The sequence below is a fragment of the Ovis canadensis genome, chromosome 15, assembly GCF_042477335.2.
Source record: "Ovis canadensis isolate MfBH-ARS-UI-01 breed Bighorn chromosome 15, ARS-UI_OviCan_v2, whole genome shotgun sequence".
NCBI classification, from domain to species: Eukaryota; Metazoa; Chordata; class Mammalia; order Artiodactyla; family Bovidae; genus Ovis; species Ovis canadensis.
Genome location: NC_091259.1, coordinates 16,099,158 through 16,105,371, shown reverse-complemented (window position 1 = coordinate 16,105,371; position 6,214 = coordinate 16,099,158).

Sequence of the window (6,214 nt, the reverse complement as noted above, 5' to 3'; positions counted from 1 at the left end):
GCTGCGATACATGGGGTCACAAAGAGTCAGACACTACTGAACAACTGGAATGAACTGAACTGATGATTATGTGAGATGTGACCATTGGAAGAAGATGAGTGAAAAATACACAAAACTTTTTGTATTATCTTCGCAACTCCCTGTAAATCTATACTTCAAAATGAAAAGTTTTTTTGAATGAATTAAAAATCATTGCCTTCCCTAATGAAATCACACTCTCTCATTAAATATTAATTGCAGTATTAAATCAATTGAATTTATAGCTACACAGTATGCACAGAGTCATTAAAAGGTAAGTCCAAACTATTCAGTTTTTTACACCAACTCTGTGTGTGTGTGTGTGTGTGTGTGTGTGTGTGTATAGCTTTTTTAAATTCCTATGAGTGCTTATACACTTTCAAGACTTGGTTAATAAGTATTATCTTTCCTATGGTGTCTTCCTTGATCCCTCCACACCTACTGTACAAGGTGACGCTAATTTTACATTTCCTTGTGTTCCCAAAGCATTTTGAATCTATCTATGATATAGCAGTTAATGGCCTTTTTTACAATATTTGTTGATATATTGGTCTGCTCTATTAATAGAGCTTCTTGAGGGCAGATATTCTAATTTACCCTTTAACACATATCCACAGGCATGAACTATGCCCTTACATACTGTCACTGAATAAACCAAGCAATGCAAATAGTATTTAATAAGTTGTGAAAAAGGATAAACTATGAAACTATTCTATACCCTTTAATTCTAAAAGTCAAGGCAAAGTCTTGAAGGAAAAAAATTTTTGGTTTTGGACAATAATAAACAGTAAACTATTCTTTGTTATTAAAATACATCTTACACTTTGATATCAAAAAATTAAATTTTATATAAACTATATATCTAAAAGTATATCCCTTAAAACTCCAGTTCCATGATAGCTAAGTACACCTCTATTATATTGAATCTCCTGCAGATACCAACTATAAACTCTGTGCAAAAACAAAACAAAATAAAACAAATAAACAGACAGAAAATAATGTACCTGAAGTTACTGTAGAGCAGTCAAACAGAATGAAATCATCACTTGGACAAAGAGAGAGGAGACTACCGTAGAGAGTTTTTCCTGTTCTTTTGAATTTTAACCCAAGGGTCAAGGCACTCAATATCCAATGGGTTTACTAAAACTATTTATTGAAAACCTATAGATAGTCCTTGTAGACTGAAGAAATATAAGAATTTAGGAAACTACAGCAACTGGATAGTAAAGGAAGAATTTTGAAAAATAGAGATAAAATAGGCCCCTCAGCTTCTCTCTCTCTCTTTAGTTGCTCAGTTGTGTCTGATACTTGTGACCCCATGGACTGTAGCCTACCAGGCTCCTCCATCCATGGGATGCTCCAGGCAAGAATGTTGGAATGGGTTACCATTTCCTTCTCCAGGGCATCTTCCCAACACAAGAATCAAACCCAGGTCTCCTGCTTTGCAGGCAGATTCTTTACCGACTGAGCTGCAACTTCTCTCTATAACTGTGCTCAAATCTCTGTAACCCCTGAACCATGCAACCAAAATTCACCCAGCTAATAATAAAGGAACATGCTTGAAACTGGAACTTCCACCCAAGAGAAAGAGTTTTCCTCTTGACTCCAAACAAGTTAATTGTCTGCTTAAACAAGCAAACATTGAAAAAAATAAACATCAAACAAGCAAAAATCAACCTTTCTCATAAGCAAGTTACAAAATTTGGAGCCATCTCACATAATATGCAAAATGTATAGAATATAATGCCAAATCACTTTACAAATGAAGAATCAAGAACATATCAACAATTCTCAAGAGGGAAAAAAAATCAACAGAAACTAATTCCAAGATAACCTATGTGTGAGAATTAGTAGACAAAGATGTTATGCCTGCTGTTACAACTCTGCTCAGTGATGTAAAGGAAAATATGCTTGTGATGAATAAGAAGATAGAAAATATGAGCAAAGGAATAGAAACTATAAAAGTAAACCAAATGTAAATTCTAAAATGAAAAAATGTGAAAACTGAAAAATATACTGGATAGCTGAAAGCAGAAAGGATACATAGTGGAAAGGACCCAGGAAACTGAAAAACAGATCATTCTAATTATCCATTCTGAGTAACAGAAGAAAAGAATGAAACCAAATGATCATGGTCTATAGAAAAGAAAAAAAGTAGCTAACATGTATAATTGAAGTTCCAGAAGGAGAAGAGATAATACAATAGAAAAAGTTTGAAGAAATAATAAATTTAAAATTCTCAAGTTTTGTAAATATATATATGGATTCAAAAAGCTCAGTACATTCCAAGTAGAGTAAGTGCAAAGGAAACCACATGCTTAGGGGCATCACAGTCACACTGCTAAAAAACAATTTTTTTAATCAGAAGCAAAAATGCAGTGAAGGCATCTAGAGAAAATATTATACATTATATATGCTGCTGCTGCTAAGTCACTTCAGTCATGTCCAACTCTGTGTGACCCCATGGACTATAGCCTACCAGGTTCCTCCAGCCATGGGATTTTCCAGGCAAGAGTACTGGAGTGGGTTGCCATTTCCTTCTCCAGAGTCTCTTCCAAACCCAGGGATCAAACCCAGGTCACTCGCATTATAAGCAAGATGCTTTACAGTCTGAGCCACCAGGGAAGGAGACAACAATTTGAATGTCCATAATTTCTCATTAGAAATAGCAGAGGAAAAATTGTTACTGAAAGGAATTTGTGGGTCTAGATACTCACTGCCAATAAACAGGCCAACTTGATGGAAAGGAAACTTTGTTTTATTTCAGACGCAAGCAATGGTCAGGGGAGGTGGGAGAGACAGACATTTACCCAAAGGCCAGTTCCCCTCCCCTGACAAGCCAGGGGTCAGAGCTTTTATAGACAGAGTGAGGGAAGGGTATTTCATGCAGAAACAGCATAGTGATCTCTGACAGTCAACTCCAAATTTGTCATCAGTGGCCTGACCAGCATCATCTTAATTGGTTCAGAAACAATTGCTCTTCAGTTCAAGGGTCCATTTGTTCCCATTGTTTGTGGTCAGTTCTCAGAATTGTGGCAGCTCATGTCCTGGGTACACCCTGGTCATCATGTAGCTAACTTCTCCAACTGGTGTCTTGATATCTATAAGATCGCTCACAGGACATGACTCAGAATATTATCTTTAGCCATTGAGAAAGAGCTAAAGGTGCTTGGCTATGTTTAATGACTACATTATTATTATTTGATCTCCTTTGTCAGTTTTCCTTTGTTCCAGCATTTCACACTTCTTTGATTAAACTTATTCTTTGACTGAAATTGTCCACAGGTAAAAGGCAGACATAGGACATGGTGTGTGTGTGTGTGTGTTGGGGTGGGGGGGGGGGGGTGCAGGGTGGAAGGACCATATGGTCCTGCTCTGTTCCAATAAAACAGCAAAACACAACTCACAGATAAAGAACCAAAATCACCAAAAACTAATCAAACTGGTCACATTGACCACAGCCTTGCCTAACTTAATGAAACTATGGGCCATGCCATGTAGAACCACCCAAGATGGATGGATCCTTGTAGGCAGTTCTGACAAAATGTGGTCCACTGGAGAAGGGAATGGCAAACCAGTATTCTTGCCTTGAGAACCCCATGAACACTATGAAAAGGCAAAAAGATAGGATATGGAAAGATGAACTCCCCAAGTCAGTAGGTGTTCAATATGCTACTGGAGATCAGTGGAGAAGTAACTCCAGAAACAATGAAGAGACGGAGCCAAAGGAAAAACAAAACCTGATTGTGGATATGACTACTGATGGAAGTAAAATCTGATACTGTAAAGAACAACACTGCATAGGAACCTGGAATGTTAGGTCCATGAATCAAGGTAAATTGGAAGTGGTCAAACAGGAGATACCAAGAGCGAACATTGACATTGTAGGAATCAGCGAACTAAAATGGACTGGAATGGGTGAATTTAATCCAGATGACCATTATATCTACTACCGTGGGCAAGAATCCCTTAGAAGAAGTAGCCCTCATAGTCAACAAAAGAGTCCAAAACATAGTATTTGGATGCAATCTCAAAAACGACAGAATGATCTCTGCTTGTTTCCTAGGTAACCATTCAATATCACAGTAATTCAAGTCTATGCCCCAACCAGTAATGCTAAAGAAGCTGAAGCTGAATGGTTCTATGAAAACCTACAAGATCTTCTAGAACTAACACCAAAAACGATGTCCCTTTCATCATAGGGGACTGGAATGCAAAAGTAGGAAGTGAAGAGATACCTGGAGTAACAGGCAAATTTGGCCTTGGAGTACAAAAGGAAGCAGGGCAAAGGCTAACAGAGTTTTGAAAAGAGAATGCAGTGGTCATAGCAAACACCCTCTTTCAACAACACAAGAGAAGACTCTACACATGGACATCACCAGATGGTCAAAACTGAAATCAGATTGATTATATTCTTTGCAGCCAATGATGGAGAAGCTCTACACAGTCAGCAAAAGCAAGACCGGGAGCTGACTATGGATCAGATCATTAACTCCTTATTGCAAAATTCAGACTTAAATTGAAGAAAGTAGGGAAAACAACTAGATCATTCAGTTATAACCCTAAATCAAATCCCTTAAGATTATACAATGGAAGTGACAAATAAATTCAAGGAATTAGATCTGCTAGACAGAGTGCCTGAAGAACTATGGTTGAAAGTTCATGACATTGTAGAGAAAACAGTGATCAAGACCATCCCCAAGGAAAAGAAATGCAAAAAGGCAAAATGGTTGTCTGAAGAGACCTTACAAATAGCTGAGAAAAGAAGAGAAGCTAAAGGCAAAGGAAAAAAAGAAAGATATACCCATTTAAATGCAGAGTTCCAAAGAATAGCAACAGAGAGATAAAAAAGTCTTCCTTGGTGATCAATGCAAAGAAATAGAGAAAAACAATAGGATGGGAAGCATTAGAGATCTCTTCAAGAAAATTAGAGATACCAAGGGAACATTTCATGCAAAGATGTGCCGGGAGCCAGTGTGAGGAATCCCGCCCGTGACAAGGTCACGAGGAAGAAAGCTGACATATGCAAGGCATGCTCAGACTTCAGGGACCCCTCTGGAAATTCCTAAGCATGTACCCCAACAAAAATCTACCGGCTCTTGTGCTCTGCTTTTCCACTCTTCTGACATTTTCTGGAAAAAGTCAAGTCAGGGCTTTAGTCTTCTGCATTTGAAAGAGTGTTTTAATCCAAAAAACCCTCTGATGGCTTTCTAGCCTGCCTGCAGGACTCCTACAGCTGCGCATGTGATTGTTTGAGGCCTCCTGACCGCAGGAGGCACAGGAAGCTTAAAACATCCTAGGAATGTAGGAGCTTCCGAGGAGTCAAAATCTTTAGAATAGGACTGATTAAAGGTTTCATTTGTTGAGTCAATATTTGCTGCCAAATTTTCACATCCTTTAGTTGTAGATATAGTTAGAAAAACAAGTAGTAGACCTTGTATTAGCAACATTAGATCTTTGAGTTAAGTACCTTCTTTGTTATATCCCACTGCACCTTTGTTCTATAGAGATGTAACTTTAATGTTAATGCTTTAAGGAGATGTAGATTAAAGAAAAACACTTCAGGGGAAACAAGATTAACATTCATTAAGGAAGAGAGCCAAAAAGTGTTAACAAGCCTCTTGGCCAGAAGATAATGTAAATCACCTGAGACCTTTTGTATACCAAATGATGTATAGAAAGAGCCTGAGCTGCGAACGCTACATAATCTTGTGTTACCCATTGATCTCTGTGTTTTATCAAAAGTATAAAAGGCCTTCTGAACAATAAAGGAGGGGGCCAGGGGCCAGGGGCCAGTTTCTCGGGCCAGCTTCTGGGGCCAGGGGCCGGGGGCCAGCTTCTTGGACCAGCTTCTCTAACTAGTCTCCCGGCCTGGTTTCTTGGGGCTCTGGCTCCCCCCATGTCTCTCTCTCTCTTTCTTTTTCTCTCTCTTTCCCTCTCTCTGCTCTTTACTTCAGGCTGAATCTCCACCTGGAGCGTGGAGGCTCGCCAGGTCTACTTACTTGCCCCGGCTGTTAAGACCCGTGAGAAAGGGAGCTTAAGGCAAGGCACCCTTAGATATTCAAGCGGGCGCCGGTGGCCCAACGTAGATGGTGCAAATTCCTTGTCTGGAATTTTATTGGCCTTCCGCGTAAACCAAGCTATTCAGCCCTCTTCCTCCACTTAATCTTCTTACTACACTATAGTTTCTTAATCT